At 46.8% G+C, this 17951-nt stretch overlaps 1 pseudogene; it reads right to left on the bottom strand.

The window, feature by feature from the left end:
• Positions 1-3446: 3446 nt before the first annotated feature.
• On the bottom strand, positions 3447-13869 carry LOC121321278 (annotated as a pseudogene).
• Positions 13870-17951: the final 4082 nt, after the last annotated feature.

Genomic DNA, 17951 nt, shown 5'->3' with positions numbered 1-17951 from the left:
CAGTATTCATCCCATGGTTCTATCTGATCATCACCTCACCACAGCTGTTTTACCTGTTTTACCCACTGCGCAGCACTCCAAATCCTATTGGCACTGTGACAGGCTGGCGAGTGGATAGAGGCCCAGAGACAGACTGCAGTTCAAAAAAAAATAACTCTTATTATAAATCGTCAATCGTCAATCGGTCTGTTAATCGTCGCCAGCTATTAGTCTGGTCGACGCAGACCACAGCGGAGTACCCAAGCCTTTCGGTCTCGTGCCAGGCACATCCAATTCCATCCCATTTCTTGTCGGAGCTGGTCTCTCCACCGAGTGGCTGGACGACCGAGCGGTCTTTTAATGTCGAGTGGCAGCCATTCAGTCACGGACAGTGTCCATCGGCCATCGGTCCTCCTTGCCAGGTGGCCGGCCCAGCGGTTCTTCGACTTGTCGGCCAACTCGACCGCATCCTTGACCTTGGTCATCTGCCGCATCTGCTCGTTGCTGATCCGGTCCATCCGCTTGACGCCAACCATCTGGCGCTCGATCGCCCGTTCGGTGACAGCCAGTTTCAGCCGGTCGGCCGCAGTCAGCGACCATGTCTCTGCGCCATAAAGCATCGCCGGCGGCACGGTGCTGTTGAACAATTCGGCGCGCCGGGTAAGGTTGTTGCCCATGTTGTTGACCACCTCGACATTGGAGGCGTAGCTGATCCAGGCGGCCTTCCATCTGCGCGCTAGCTCGCGGCTGTTCTTGTGCTCCATCGTCAGTTCTTGGCCCAGATAGATGTAGCTGTCGACCTGTTAGATTTGGTTCTGGCCAATGTGAATGGTGTTGTCGGCGACCTGTGCATTTCGCATCCACTTGGTCTTGGCCATGTTGATCTTGAGGCTGACTGTGGCACCGGCCTGGTTGAGTTCAGTCAATCGCTGCTGCACATCGGCAACCGAGCTGCCGATCAGCACGATATCGTCGGCAAAGCGCAGGTGGTTGAGCCATCGGCCGTTGATCTTGATGCCGGTGTTGTCCCAGTTGAGCTTGCGGAATACGTGCTCCAGGCAGGCGGTGAAAAGCTTGGGCGATATCGGGTCACCCTGCTTGACCCCACGGCCGACTGTGATGCGCAGTGGTCAGTCGAATAGGTTGATGTCGGTGGTGCAGCCACTGTTTAATTCCTGCAAGAGGGCTATATACTCGTTACCGATGCCCTGTTGTTGGAGGGCGAGTAGCACGGCGTTCATCTTGGCTGTGTCAAAGGCCTTTTCGTAGTCAACGAAGGCGAACACCAAGGGGGTCTTGTACTCGCTGTTTTTTTCCAGCAGTTGGTTCAGCACATGGATGTGGTCCATGGTGCTGTAGCCGGCCCTGAAGCCGGCTTGTTCGGGTGGCTGTTGTTCGTCTAACTGCTTGGCCAGTCGGTTGAGTAGCACCTTGGTGAAGATCTTGTAAGTGGTGCACAGGAGCCAGATGGGCCGGTAGTTGCTGAGCTGCTTGCGGTCGTCCTTCTTATACAGCAGCACTGTCCTGGCCATCTTCCACTAGTCCGGGATCTTTCTTTGCGCAAAGTAGCGACTGAAACGGATGGCCAAGGCTGCCCATAGCGTCTGTCCGCCCTCCTTGAACAGTTCGATCTCGATGCCGTCCAGCCCGGGCGTTTGGTCCTTCTCGGTCTTCTCGATCGCGTATTGGACCTTGCTGATAAGCACCGGCGGAATGGCTGGCAGTGTGTCGTGTTGCAGGTCGGGCGGGTCGACTGGGACTTTGCTAGCGAAGAGGTCGCAGTAGAAGCGGCTGCATTCGGCCTTGATGCCCGATCGGGATCTGGTCGTCCGCCCGTCGGCTGTCTTTAGTGCCGGAATCTGGCCCCGTTTCTGCTGCATCAGCAGTCTGCACTTCTTCAGGCTCTTTCGCTCTTCGGCGGCTGCTAGCATGCGCTTGTTCATGTACTGCTCCAGGTCGGTTTTGAGCCGCGCCCGGGTCAGCTTGCAGAGTAGGCCATACTCGACGTGGTCTGCGCTGTCTGCCCGCATTTGCCGCCTTTTCTGAAGAAGGGCTTTGGTGTTGTCCGATATTCGGTTGGCTCGGTTGTTGGTGCTCGGCTTTGCAGCTGCATCGCGTGCTGACCGGAGCTTGTTCGCGAATTGGTCGTAGTCATTGGTGATGTCGTGGTGATGTCGTGGTGATGTCGTCGTCGGTCTGCGACCAGTTGGTGTTGTTTATAAATAAACACAAAAATAAAAGGGCATAAGGGCCAAAACAAAGGGATTTAGACACAAAAAGAAAGACAAAAAGCCAAACTTACAAAATTAAGGTTTCCAGGCTGGGCAATGCCTTCACTGGATTCAGCAATCACAAACAAAAACCACCAACCTGGTTCCTCAGCTCCCTCCTCCTAATGGGAAACAGAAGCCTCCTTTTATGTCAGGTGGCTGGGCGCTGATTGATCGTTAATTAAGTTAATCAACTAATCAACCCCAGCCACCTGAACATAATAAACCCAGGCAGGTAGGGGAATTTAACCGCATCCCTGCCAATTTAATAAAGGGCAGAGCTTTGCTCTGCCACAGGCACATTAACATTAAATTATTACAAACCACACAGTTTAAATAAATCTTCAAACTATTTTGGAATAACTGGAGAAAAGAAAAGGGACGCTTTTCTAATTTGAGACAGTGGTGGGTTGTGGGGAAAATTAAAATGAAAATGTTTTGCCAGCAATTCACCCAGAATGTCACAAGAGTTGAAAGCAGTGGCCAGCCAGCTAGAGAATGAGATTTTAAAGATTGAGAGAGAGCTAGGCAGTCAAGGCTCAGACAGAGCTTATTGTAGCCTGAAAGAGAGGAAACAGCGCCTGGGCAGCCTGTTGGAGGAGAGGGTCAAAAGATCCCTGGTAACAGCAAGATTTGTGGAATTAAGAGATATGGACGCACCTCGATCTTGTTCTTCAGCTTGTAGAAGAAATAAGCTGAAAGAAAACAAATGCTTATACTGAAGCTGCCTGGGGGTAGAGAGGTCTCCAGCCCTGTGGAGCTTTGCCAGGCTGTGGTGAAATTGTATTCAGATCTGTACCGGGCTGAGGGCTGCGACCAGCAGGAGAAGGTCTCCCTTGTCTGGGTGAGGAAGAAAACTGCACGCTGCACAGTCACCAGACATAATGTGTACCAAGACGTTCCATTTTTGATAATGTAGTTTTAATTAGAGATCTTTTTAATGTATCTAAACTTTTTAACTGAGATTTCGGGCCGGTGTCGCTTGACTGGGAGAAGTTTTTTCACAGGGTGGTCCATGGCTTTTTATTTTGCACCCTAGAGGCATTTGGTTTCAGTCCTGTTTTTATTTCATATATTAAAATGTTATATGCTAATATTTTTAGCTTTGTTAAGATTAATAACGGTCTGAACCAACCCTTCCCAGTGCAGAGAGGAATCAGAAAGGATCAGAAAGGGCTGCTCTCTGTTGGGGATGCTCTACGCCCTCTCCATTTGAACAGCTGCTACATCGGTTGATGGAGTGTCTTGCTGGCCTGGCCATACCTGCCCTCCCCTCTGCCTAGCCCATCCGTTCATGGCGTGGTGCTTCTCAGAGAGGCAGGCCCCAGAGCGTGAGCTTGATTTCCCCTTATTGCTGCTCGACCCTATGTTGTTGGAGGGGAGGGGGAGAGCGACCCAGGATGCTGTTATCCCTGGATGAAGAGACCAACCTACAGTTTCACTCAGCAGAGAAGGCACTGTGGTTAATACCTTGTATTATGACAGACTTAAAGACCTGACTGACACCAAGTGGAGGGCTCACCTAGCGATGGAGGAGTCTGCATTGCCATCCTGGAGGGTGTTGTACAAGTTGCCTCTGCCCAGGCACTCTGGGGACCATCTCAATTTTTTTGCTATTTTTTGAATGTTTGGTTAATTATCTGTGTTTTTGTTTATTATGACCGTTTTTTGTGTTGTTCAATAAAGGGACTTTAAAATTCTCTCTCTCTCTCTCTCTCTCATACTCACAACCTACACCAAATATTAATTCCTTTGTCCTTTTTATAGGGTATGACCAGCAGTAATTGACAATCAATCATTCAATTACCACCTGACCGCATTCCACACTTTTCAATAAAACAATGAAACAATGCAACTCTTACACAATCCCCACACCAATTAATCAATTACATTTGCCTGCGGCTGTGCATAGGCAATCACAAAACACACATCTGCCACATGATATAATATAAGAAAAATACAAAATGAGAGGTCTCTAAACCCCACATACTGTATGCTTATTATGGCTTCACTGCTGTATAATACATAGGTTTATAGGACGGCGAATATTTAAGTTTAGCCTCAGTTTATTTATGTGCCGCAAGTACCTCTATATTTCATACTGTACACAACACAGTTTTATAAGTCTATTATATACTGCTTTATTATTAATATACTTTTAAAAAATCCCACTATATATGTATTCTAAGCATTGCCAAGCTTTATTTCATCCATTGTCATTTTCTTTGAAAAGAGGGAAAAGGCTGATAAATACCGTTAAGTGGCTGAGGTAGGTAATTGATTGTGATGTCATCGTTTTGAATTGACATCAGTGTAATTGAATTGCCAGAGGTGCCTCAGGTGTGCTTTTTATTTTCTTAAGCAGGTGACATCAACTGTACTGATATGGAGAATACACATGAGCTCTGATTGGATGAAAGATCGTCAGCAGTCTATAATAAACAAGTTTTGTTCCTTTTCATTTATCATGTTGTCTTGAGAAAACTCGGTTTGTGCACAGATAAATGAAGTCATGTTTAATTTGCTGTGAACTCGACCTTCCTAGTGTCGCTGTCAGACTTATTTTTTCAGCTTCAAAACTGAACACCAAATTGTCAGTATCCCTGGATTAAGAATATAGTGCTTGACTTCTAAATGCACAAAAAACAGGACACTGCACAGGTGGCTTAACACAACATAATTGTTTTTGCATCAACAAGGTACTAGAATATGGTAGTTTTCCAGAAAGACCTAAAGCAGGGGTGTCAAACTCAAGGCCCTCCGGCCCTTGAAAGTGCTTTATCCGGCCCCCCGCAAAGTTCATTCATTACAGTGTAATTTGGACTGGCCCAGTTTGAGTCTATTGGGTTATTACACATAAGAACTCCAAATCCCATCAGCCATCAAAAAAGTAGCAGGAAGCTCAGAGCTAAATAAACAGAAGACAGTGAGAGACAGCCAATCATATCTCGTGCGTGTTGCTTAAGGCGTGTTTTTCGTTAGACACTGTAGCCTATTGGCTATCAAAAACAATAATATAATAAAATGACCAAGAAAAGAAAGATCAATAAGGTTGGCAGATTGTTTCAGGAAAGGTGGGAGTTGGAATATTTATTTGTAGAGCAGCAAGAAAACCCTTCTAACGCAAGTCGTGTTGAATCTAGATATATATTAGGAAAGGGAGATCGTGTCTAACTAACTTGCTTGATTTTTTTGAGGATGCAACATCGATAATGGATAATTGCAAAGCATATGACATGGTTTATTTAGATTTCCAGAAAGCTTTTGACAAAGTCCCGCACAAAAGATTAATTCTCAAACTGAACGCAGTTGGGATTCAAGGAAACACATGTACATGGATTAGGGAGTGGTTAACATGTAGAAAACAGAAAGTACTGATTAGAGGAAAAACCTCAGAATGGAGTGTGGTAACCAGCGGTGTACCACAGGGATCAGTATTAGGTCCTCTGCTATTCCTAATCTACATTAATGATTTAGATTCTGGTATAGTAAGCAAACTTGTTAAATTTGCAGACGACACAAAAGTAGGAGGAGTGGCAAACACTGTTGCAGCAGCAAAGGTCATTCAAAATGATCTAGACAAGATTCAGAACTGGGCAGATACATGGCAAATGACATTTAATAGAGAAAAGTGTAAGGTACTGCACGCAGGAAATAAAAATGTACATTATAAATATCATATGGGAGATATTGAAATTGGAGAAGGAATCTATGAAAAAGACCTAGGAGTTTTTGTTGACTCAGAAATGTCTTCATCTAGGCAATGTGGGGAAGCTATAAAAAAGGCTAACAAGATACTCGGATACATTGTGAAAAGTGTTGAATTTAAATCAAGGGAAGTAATGTTAAAACTGTACAATGCACTTGTAAGACCTCATCTTGAATATTGTGTGCAGTTCTGGTCACCTCGCTATAAAAAAGATATTGCTGCTCTAGAAAGAGTGCAAAGAAGAGCGACCAGAATTATTCCGGGCTTAAAAGGCATGTCATATGCAGACAGGCTAAAAGAATTGAATCTGTTCAGTCTTGAACAAAGAAGACTACGTGGCGACCTAATTCAAGCATTCAAAATTCTAAAAGGTATTGACAGTGTCGACGCAAGGGACTTTTTCAGCCTGAAAAAAGAAACAAGGACCAGGGGTCACAAATGGAGTTTAGAAAAAGGGGCATTCAGAACAGAAAATAGGAGACACTTTTTTACACAGAGAATTGTGAGGGTCTGGAATCAACTCCCCAGTAATGTTGTTGAAGCTGACACCCTGGGATCCTTCAAGAAGCTGCTTGATGAGATTTTGGGATCAATAAGCTACTAACAACCAAACGAGCAAGATGGGCCGAATGGCCTCCTCTCGTTTGTAAACTTTCTTATGTTCTTATGTTCTTAAGCTTGTCTCACGACAAAGGTGCCAGATTTCTTCGGTAAATGAGCACGCACAGGCCAGCAACTAGATAAGATAGATAACATGTGTTTTAAATTAATAAGACATATATAACATACATGTGTATGTATTAAAAACTGAATATTAACATGCATTTTCTATATTGCCTATTAAAATGCATGTGCATATTTAAAAGGTGTGCATGTTGTGGCCCCTGACCCGTACAACCACCGGGACTGGATTTCGATGTCAGTCCCTTGTTATCTTCATCTCACATACCGCAATATTGCAATAGGATAGCATTTACCAAAGCAAATTACTAATTTAAAATGACACTCTATTAAAAAAAATAAAATTATATTCCCTAGTAATGTAATGCCTGCTCACTGTTTATTATTATTTTAAAAGACATATAGCCTGTACCCCACGCTTCCATTTTTATGGTATGTGCCATGATAGGTCTATTGCTATACTGAAGCAAGATTGTAGCCAGTTAGATTATATGATTGTATACTGTGTTTCTAATTTTGTATCAGTTCCTCTGTACAATATTAATGACTCAATTGATTAATGACTCTTTAGAAACTTTCCAGCACCTTGTGGAGTCTATGTCATATTGTGTGAAGGCTGTGCTCTGGCAGTTGGTAACCCAACCCAATAATAGGTACAGGTCCTTATAAAGTGGCCAGACTCTGTGTGTTTTCCTACAATGAATAGAGGAGGGCGCTTTTATTCAGTTGAGACCCTGACTGTATATTATCGTAGTCATTTAGAGTATTCATTTTTGTTTGTTTGTGTTAATAAAAGTGTGCAACTGCGCTAAAACGTTCAGTTCTGTGCCTGGGTCACCTATTTTAAAGGGCGCAAACAAGCCTTGACTGAAAGCAGTGTTACAGGTTCTAAAATAGAAGTTAATGCTTATTATTTCAGTTTGGCCATTTGCTCATTACTGGAGATTTTAGCATATAAGAATACTGCAAATTTTAGAACAGGTTATGGTGTTGAATAATAAGACTTCAAATAGTCAGTTGTCTATCAACAATAGTGTTCTGAGATTGGGTTCCCGTAGACTTTCAGTGGCATTTGTTGATTGCTGCTATTATTTGAAAAGGGCAAAACTGGCAGTTGTAGCCGTTTCTTTTACTGAGCCAGGCATTTACGCCCTTTAACCCTTTTGTATCTCCGAACGTTTTTAGATTGCAGTCTTGCCCTTTCAAGAGAAAGCCGTCTTGACATCTAGTATTCATTTCAGAATATAATGCAATTGTATTGATTGTGCTAAATGGCAATATAAACGAAATAAAATACCTATAGGTTACAATTTGCTGAACTTTCTTGAAATCTGATTGAATGCTTGATATATCCTAAGGTTAATTGCTTGACAGATCACCTGACAGGTAACACACTAGCCCCTCAAAAGTCAGGGGCATCAACATGTGGTTGATTTTGGAACCCCAGCCTTTAATCGATCTTTAATTAAAAAAACTATATGAGCTATAGATATTTGATAGGTGTCTTTATTTTTGGAAATTACACAAGAAAACAACTTAGCCCTTAACAAAGTTTTTGACCTGGGGGGAGGAGACCCAAGAAAGATAAAAGTCTGCTTCACATGTACAATGATACAATAGGCAGTATTGTTTTGATTGCTATGGAAAATATATAATGTTACCCCCACCCCCCATTCCAGTAAATTACACTTTTTTCTCAGTCTTTTTGAAATGTTGGATTTAAAACCTGCAATGTGTAGAAGCTGAAGTAAGCTTGGTCATTGAACACTTTATAACATGTTCTCAAGGGGGAACGAGCATTTCTCATAAAATACATATCCGCCTGTCTTTATTTATTTATTGCCTGAAGCAATTCAGGTGCTTCATCTGTTGTTGTGTAAATATCTTTGAAAATATATATATATTGTAAACGATCCTCGCACTCACGGAGTTCGTTGCCCCTTTTAAAGTAGACCCAGGACACAGAAACGGAATTGCTTTAGCGCTGATGCGCACTTTTAATAAACATAAAACAAAACAGAAATAAACACCTAACTCCGTTTTGGAGCTCTCACTATACACCAGCCGATCCCTGACTCACACACAGGACGGCTAAGCCGTTTACCTGACAAACACCAAAACACAAACGGGCTTCTCTCAACACTATCTTCAATACGACTGGACACACACGCAGTCGGGCTCTTCACTCAGCACTTCACCTTCAATACGACTGGACACACACGCAGTCGGGCTCTTCACTCAGCCGCCCCGATCAGTCTGGCTGCCTCTCAAATACCCTGCACCTGTCTCTAATTTATAATTACGACCAGGTGCCGAGGATTAACTAAATCACTAAAACAATTACACAATTAAACCCAATAACACCCAAATGTGCATTCTCACAAGGTTTTTAGCAGGGAAGGATTTTAACCCCCTCCCTGGTACCTTACAATACACACACACACACACACACACACACACACACACACACACACACACACACACACACACAAACACACAGTCGCTTGCAAAAGTATTCAGACCCCTGACCAATTCTCTCATATTACCGAATTACAAATGGTATGTTGAAATTTTGTTCAGTTTAATATTTTATTTTTAAACACTGAAACTCAGAATTAATTATTGTAAGGTGACATTGGTTTTATGTTGGTAAAAACTGAAATATCTTGCTTGCATAAGTATTCAACCCCTGTGCTGTGGAAGCTCCCAGTTTGTACCAATGAAAGAAATTGGCCTAACGAGGACACAATTACCTTACCATTGGCCTCCACCTGTGAACCATTAAAGTTGCTGTTACATTTTCTGGATAAAAACCCCACTGTTGAAGGATCATTGGTAAGGCTGTGAATCTGAAGGAAAATGAAGACCAAAGAGCATTCTACAGAAGTTAGAGATAAAGTAATACAAATGCATAGATTGGGGAAAGGGTACAAAATAATATACAAGTGTTTGGATATCCCAGTGAGCACAGTTGGATCAATAATCAGGAAGTGGAAGCTGCATCACACCGCCCAGGCACTGCCAAGAAAAGGCCGTCCCTCAAAACTCAACAGTCAAACGAGACTTGTGAGAGAAGCCACTAAGAGGCCAACAATCACTTTGAAGGAGCTACAGAGTTCAGTGGCTGGGAGTGGAGTAATATATAGTGCACCAGTCAACCATATCAAGAGCTCTGCATAACACTGGCCTGTATGGGAGGGTGGCAAGAAAGAAGCCGTTACTCAAAAAGTACCATCTGAAATCACGTCTGGAGTTTGCCAGAAAACATGAGAGTGACCCAGCTGCGATGTGGTAAAAGGCTTTGTGGTCAGATGAGACCAAGATAGAGCTTTTTGGCCACAACTCAAAGCGCTATGTGTGGTGCAAACCTAAAACTGCCCATGCCTCAAGACACACCATCCCTACAGTGAAGTATGGCGGTGGCAGCATCATGCTGTGGGGATGCTTCTCATCAGCAGGGACTGGGCATCTTGTTACAATTGAAGGAAGAATGGATGGAGCAAAATACAGGAAAATACTGCAAGAGTATTTGCTTCAGTCCGCTAAAAAACTGACGCTTGGGAGGAAATTCACCTTTCAGCAGGATAATGATCCCAAGCACAAGACCAAAGCAACATTGGAGTGGCTCAAGTACAAAAAGGTGAATGGCCCAGTCACAGTCCTGATCTCAATCCCATTGAGAATCTGTGGCACTATTTGAAAATTGCGGTCCACAAGCGTCGTCCAACCAACCTGAACAACCTGGAGCAAATCTGCCAAGTAGAATGGGCCAAAATTACTCCGACACTGTGTGCAAAGCTGGTACATACTTAATCCAAAAGACTTAAAGCTGTTATTGCAGCGAAAGGTGGCTCTACCAAATATTAATGTGTGGGGGTTGAATACTTATGCAAGCAAGATATTTCAGTTTTTTATGTTTCTTAAAAATATTTCCCAACATAAAATGATAGGTTGCAGATGCAACCCCGGTTCCCTGAAAGAGAAAATAACCATTAATGTATGGGACATTGCCGACAGGTAGTAGGGAGTGGCTGAGCTTTATAGCAAAGCTGCCGTTAGGCCTCTGTGCGAGCTGCCGTGTAAGCCCGCCCCCCTGAGAGCTTACTATATGCAGCGCGCAGAGACTATCTTCCTCTTTTGCTCTTCGGGCCGAGAAGGCTTCCAGAGCGACCTCGCGGGTTAATGGTTATTTTCTCTTTCAGGGAACCGGGGTTGCATCCGCAACCTATCGTTCCCTTTCAATTCGAAAATAACCATTAACGTATGGGAACGGTGTACCCAAGCTGTCGCGAGGGAGGATTCTCGGCAGTAGGCATATGCGGAGCTGTGCCTCAGCTTCTATGCTCGCAATGACACCTGTCCTAGGGTGGGGTATCAAACACTACATAGGCATCCTGAGGTGCCATAGAGTGTAGTACAGATGCTCCAAATAATGGAGCAGAGGAATCCAGCACGTTTAATCAATAAAACCTCATAAAGGTATGCGGTGTAGCCCAACTGGCTGCCGCGCAAATATCTGACACTGGCACCCCTCTAAAGAGGGCCCAGAACGTTGCCATAACCCTAGTGGAATGCGCGTTCAACTGCCCTGGCGGTGGAAGGCCTGCAGACTCATAGGCTAATTTAACAGCATCCACTATCCAGTGGGAAAGGCGTTGTTTTGACATAGGCTGACCCAACGTCTTAGAACCATGGCATATGAACAGTTGTTCTGTTTGCCTCACGGTCTTTGTACGGTCAATATAACACCTCAATGCCCACACATGGCAGAGCATGTGTAACCATTGTTCCTCTGGAGAGGAAAAGGGAGGAGGATGGAACGCCATCAACTCGACCGGCTGGTTCATATGGAACGGGGATATAACCTTTGGCAGAAAGGCTGGATTTGTATGCATGGAGACCTTAGAACCTTCTTCTGCGAAGCAAGTACATGAAGGGTGCACTGACAGTGCATGTAATTCACTGGCGCGTTTTGCTGACACTACCGACAGCAAAACTACCGACAGCAAAAACGTGGTTTTCATAGACATGAGCTTCATAGCAACAGTGTGGAGAGGCTCAAATGGTGCCTTGGTAAGGGCTTCTAGCACTACATCAAGGCTCCATGACGGTAAGTTGGTCACTCTTGGAGGTCACAAGCGTCTTGCACCTTTAAGGAACTGAGATGCCAAAAAATGGCAACCCGGTGATAATCCGTCAATGCGTACATGGCAGGCTGATATGGCGGCTAAATACACTTTAAGTATAGAGGGAGATTTCCCTTCATCTAACGGTTTCTGCAGAAACTGTAATATTACTGCCATAGGACAAGATATTGGGTCATGGCCCCCAGCCAAACACCAATCTTGGAACAACTGCCATTTGTACGTGTACTGCGACCTGGTAGAGGGCGCTCTGGCGCTCTGAAAGGTTGAGAACACTGCTGTCGAAAGCCCTAAGGCTGACAGGCGCTCCCGCTCAGGGGCCAAGCCCATAGTTGCATGAGCTTGGGGCTCGGGTGCCAAAGTCAACCTTCGGCCTGGGACAATAGGTCTGCTGGCAGGGGAAGCTCCCACGGTTGACCATGCAGTAACTGCACCACGCTCTGGAACCATATTCTCCGAGGCCACTGAGGAGCAATCAGAATCACTGTTGCTCGCTCTACCCTGTCCTTCTCTAAGAAGGCGGGGAGCATCAGAGTCGGTGGAAAAGCATATAGGAGGACTGGCGGCCAATTGTGAGCCAGTGCTTCGACTCCTAGGGGGCTGTCGGGATCCCTCACTGAGAACCATCTCGTGGTCTCGCGAAGCAAAGAGATCTACCTGCGCTCTGCCGAACCATTCTCAGATGCGCTCTACCACCTGAGGGTGGAGACGCCATTCTCCTGCAAGAGGGCCTCCTCTGGATAGGAGGTCCGCTGCGTAATTGACTCTGCCCAGTAGGTGAACTGCGCGCAGAGAGGTCAAGCGCGGCTGTGCCCATAGCAACATTCCATTTGGTGAAGGTGGGGGGGACCGCAGGCCGCCCTGGCGGTTGATGTACGCCACAACCGTGGTGTTGTCCGACCGCACCAACACGTGCTTGTCTAGAAGCACTGGCAAGAAGTGCCGGAGGGCGAGGTCCACTGCTTTGAGAGCGTTGATGTGGGCTGACCTCCAGGGTCCTGACCACACTCCGCGGGTCCATGAACTGTTCCAGACTGCTCCCCAACCTCGGTTGGAAGCGTCGGTCGTAACCACTTCCCTCCGGAAGATGGGACCCAGGCGAATGCCCTGGCGGATGTTTGCCGGAACTTTCCACCAGCGTAGTGCTTCCCAGCAAGGTTCGGGATACCGTCAACCTGCAGTGTTTGTCTCTCCGCGGATGTAACGCGAAGGTATTGAACCAGGCCTGTAGAGGTCTCTGGTGTAATAAGCCCAAGGGAAGGGCTTGTGAGGCGGCAGCCATCAGTCCCAGAATGCGCTGACACAGCTCCATGCTGATTGTTTCTCTCGACCTGAACAGGGAGAGACACCATTCCAGTGAGGCAACTCTTTGTGTCGACAGGGTCGCTTCCATAGACACTGAGTCCAGATGCAACCCCACGAACTCAGTCTGTTGGCTTGGCACGAGGCGGCTCTTCTCTGAATTGACCTTCAGACCCAGCCGCTGAAGATGGTTTGTAACCATCACTGTGTGCTGTGTCAGCTGCTCCTTTGACTGCGCGCAGACGAGCCAGTCATCCAGATAGTTCAGCAGTTGGACACCTTGAGCCCGCAAAGGGGCTAAAATGGCATCCATACATTTTGAAAAGGTTCGAGGAGCTAGAGACAGACCGAATGGGAGGACACAAAACTCATACACCCTGCTCTGGAATGCGAAACGCAGATACTTCCTGTGACCTGGGCAGATGGGAATGTGAAAGTACGCATCTGTCAGGTCCACGGTGGTAAACCAGTCGCCATGCCAGACTGACTGGATGATGTGCCTGTGCGTAAGCATCCTAAACGATAACCTCTGTAGGTATCTGTTCAGTACTCGCAGATCTAAAATAGGGTGGAACCAGCTCTCCTTTTTGGGCACTAGGAAGTATTTGGAATAGAACCCCTGGTCGATCAGAGCAGGGTCTACTTGTTGAATGACACGCTTTCTGAGCAGTGCCTGTATCTCCACATTCAGAGCTGAGGACTGGACCGAGTCCTTTACTGCAGTTACAATCACCCCCCTGAAGGGGGGAGGCTTTAACCGGAACTGAAGGGTGTACCCGGTGGAAATGGTCTTGTGCACCCAGATGTCGTTGGTGCACTGTTGCCAGAACTGGAGCTGTGGAACAGTGTAGGGATGGGCTAATAGCTGTCTGGGTGGCTCAGGTCTGCTTTGACTGCTCACGCTCACGAGGGGCCTGGCCGTAGCCACGAGGACGTGAACTGCCACCTCAGATAGGGTGCCGTATTACGTGCTGCGGTTGTGTAACCCCAAGCTGCACTGATAGACCTGCGGGGGGGGGGGGGGGGGTCTTACCACCCTGTGGTTGCGCCTGCTGTTGTGGCGGTGCCTTGCGCCAGGGCTGTCCCTGGGGCCGCTTTGGCTGGAACCGTTTGCTTGGCCACATCTTGGCCATTTGCTGCGACGCCTCTTGTGCTTTGACGGAACGTTGTAGCATCTCCTCTACTGTCGGACCAAATGTGTGTCCGGGAGTGATTGTAGTGTCCAGCAAGGGGGCCTTGTCAGGCTGCTGCACTCTCGCCTGCGAGAGCCAGAACTGTCTTCTGGCCACTACCATTGAAGCAATGCTCCTGCCCTGAGCCAGCACGTTGAGCTGGGCTAACTTTACCAGCAGCTGGCTGACCGTGTCTAGCTCGCTTCTGAGGGCCGCAGAAGGGCACTCTGGAAGGTCTCTAATTAGTGCTGCCTGGTAGACTGTCAGTAGAATGGCTACGTTAGACAGTCTGACTGCCTCCGTGGCCAGAGAATACCCTTTCTTTAGGTGTACCTCTGTGGTCCTGCACTGTTTATTAGGACACGCTGGGTCCTTAGTAAGCCCAGACAGTGTCGGTGTTTTCACCAATGCGGCGAACGCAGCGTCCACCGGTGGAAAGGACGCTAGGCCAGCCTTGCTGGCCCCCTGCATAGTAAAGGCCGAAGCCTTGAGAGACGTCGCAGGAGCAGAGGCCGGAGCCCCCCAAGTAGACTGCACCTGTTTAACAAATTCTGGAATGCTGGGAGCATCCTGGACTGACGGGACTGGGCCGAAGGCGACTGAAACAGAGAGCGCCGTGGAAGCTCTGTTTGGGGCCAATCAATACCCAAGTGGCGGGTTGCTCTGTCAACCACAGACCACACGGGTCGTCAGTGTCCATCGGCTCGGGTTCAGCATCCTGGTCCGAGTGGTGGGAGGCTACCTCAGCGTCTACACTGTCCCCTTCCAGGATGTCAGAAGCATCTCTGGAGACGGCATCTATATCCCAGTCCTGCTGCGGCTGTATCGGAAGGGAAACGTCCGATAGAGGTTGTGGGGGGGCCACTGGTTGGCTGGAGACGGGTCCAGTGGGCTGCTCTGGGGCTCGAGGCACTGCAGTAGCCAGAGACATAAGCAGGGACTGCTGTCCCATCATGACCTCCATGAACTGAGTCATCTTGGAGGTTAATTCCGCCACCTCAGACTTGTCCGAGCGCCACCTGTCTCGACGAGGGGAACAAGAGCATCCCCTAAGATGAGGCGACCTGGAGCGCGACCTAGACTCCCAACAAGGGCGTGCCCTAGAGGGGAGGGGCTGCTAGCCCGAGCGCGTCTGGTGGGGGACCTCTGACAAGCTGAGATCTGGGATGCCGGGCTCGTAGAGAGCTGCAGTCTCCCTGGCGGCGTCGCAGTGGACGACGGCGGGGCTGAGACAGTGTGGGAAGATCCCGGTGAAGGGGAGTGCCCACCCACTGACTTCTTGGCCCTTTGTCGAAGGGTGCGTGTCTGAAAGACAGCACAGAGACTGCAAAAACCCCTATCCACCAGCACGGATGCAGCATGCTCCGGCCCGAGACATGCCACGCACTCCTCGTGAGGGTCACTGGCAGGCAGCTTAGCCTGGCAGGACGTGCACCTGTGAAAGTCCGACATCTTGTGCGAGCACGGCACCGTAAAAATTGACCAAGCGACAAGCGCCGAGTCGAGAACATCAAACAGCAAGCGGCAGAGCGCAGATGCGTTGACCGTATAGCGTCAAAGCGTCATACTGTCGAGGCGCCGAGCGTTGAGCACGTGGCGTCGTAACGTCGAGAGTCGAGCGTATGGCGTCGAAGCGAGCGTCGACGTCGAGCACCGAGTCCCGAGCGCAGAAGCGCTACATCGAGCGCCAAAGCGCTGACATCTTGCAGAGCGAGTACCAAGCGTTGAGACGCTAGCACCAAAACGCCTAAGCGTCAGCTGACCCTAGCACAACACGCACAAGGAGACAGAGCGGGTGCTGGTGCTGGTACAGTGTCTTATTTGGTGTTAATACTTACCTAGGTGCTAATGGGAGTATGTGCTTGGTGGTCATCTTCTTTTTGGTGAAAAGGTTTTTTTTTTTTTTTTTTTTTATTCTGGAACGCTGCAGTGAGTGCTTGGTGTACTGTAGAAGGGACTGTAGGGCAAGCCGTACAGCTACCACGAGGTGGGGAACACACAGCAGTGGAAGATTCTAGAGGGCTGCAAAGCAGACGCCACACACACACGGTCTAGCCAGGCGAGACCGACTGCAATAAAAGCTTGGCAAAAGCCAACGACGCGCATCCTAAAATATATATCAATCTGAAATAGAAGTATATACAATATATATATATAATAGGAGAAGACGGAGACCACGAGGTTAAACAAAAACGCGATGCCGAAGCAAAGCGTGAATATATAAGTAATATATAAAATATATAACACAATTATATAATCCAATTACCAATAATAAACGTTCTGAAATAAACTCGGAGAAGGGGCCAAAACCACCTTCTCAAGCGTAAGCTTTATGAGTACAATCAGTACAAGCTCTAGTACCTACCGCTACCGATGCTGAAGACAAAAGAGGAAGAGAGTCTCTGCGCGCTGCGTATAGTAAGCTCCCAGGGGGGCGGGTTTACACGGCAGCTTGCACAGAGGCCTATCAACAGCTTTGCTATAAAGCTCAGCCAATCCCTACTACCTGATGGCAATGTCCCATACGTTAATGGTTATTTTTTTTGATTTGAGTTTATGTGTTTTAAAATAAAATATCAAACATAAACAAAATTTCAATGTACCATTTGATTATGAGAGAATTGGTCTGTGTGTATAATATATATATATATATAGATATATATATATATATAATATATCTCTTATTCATATATTGTACAGTAATTTGGAATCACCATTTAATTTACAAAATTAGTCAGGTAAAAAAAATAAACAAACACCAACGGTTACTAACATGGGGTAAAAGAGTGGGTTAACTCCTTAGTGTTATAAAATAATAATCAGGGCCAATTGGAGGACGTCAGAAATTGGTGAGGCTGAGACCTTTACCGCCACTGGTGCGTACCGCCCTGAAGGTACGGTTCGGCAAACCCCACAGGATCCACAGTGAAGCCATTAGACCTATAGCGCCGGAGGACAACACAGATCTGAATTGCTCCACTGCAGACCCGCAGGCACCCTATCAGCCACAGGGGTTGCTGGTGCATGGTGAACCGTGGATTGCCCTGCCGAGCTAAGCCCTCCCTACCCGGGCGGTCAATTGTGCGCTGCCCCTGGGAACTCTCAGTCACAGTCGGCAATGACATAGCCTGGATTTTAACCTGCAATTTCCATCCAGGCTATAGGGCGCATACTGCCCTCCATACAGAGCGCCTTTACTGTAAGCGCCACTTGGGAGCCCCTTAATCACCATTTTAGTGTTTGGAGTATCTTTTGCATTAGGTTTTGTAATTCATTTTCTGTTAAGTCACAAAGGCATTGTATTTATGTATATTGTTGATGTGGTGCACTGCAGTCTACAAATATGTGGGGCCACTCAGGAAACAAATGTGACATGTATCTGCATGGTACATATCATGAGCAAGAGTCTTATCCTTTACAGAGAGCAACTTACGAAAAGACTCTTCTATCCAGCTCAAGGAACTAAAGCAGATACTATGATTGATTCAGTTTTGTTATGTGTGGCTTTCTTATTCTGTTACATCTGTGCAGCTTTATCTTTGTAACAGATTCCCTGTTTACATATATTAAAGATGCATAGCCATTTTGAATGGCATATTAAGATTTATGTCTCAATCCATTACAGACTCAGACTTGCTGTTCTAGAGTTATATAGATGCTGAATGATAAATGAGACAGACCTTCATTGTTGCTG

The sequence above is a fragment of the Polyodon spathula genome, chromosome 9, assembly GCF_017654505.1.
Source record: "Polyodon spathula isolate WHYD16114869_AA chromosome 9, ASM1765450v1, whole genome shotgun sequence".
NCBI classification, from domain to species: domain Eukaryota; kingdom Metazoa; phylum Chordata; class Actinopteri; order Acipenseriformes; family Polyodontidae; genus Polyodon; species Polyodon spathula.
Note: the sequence above shows the minus strand (reverse complement) of the source record. Positions and strands in the feature narration are given on the sequence as shown.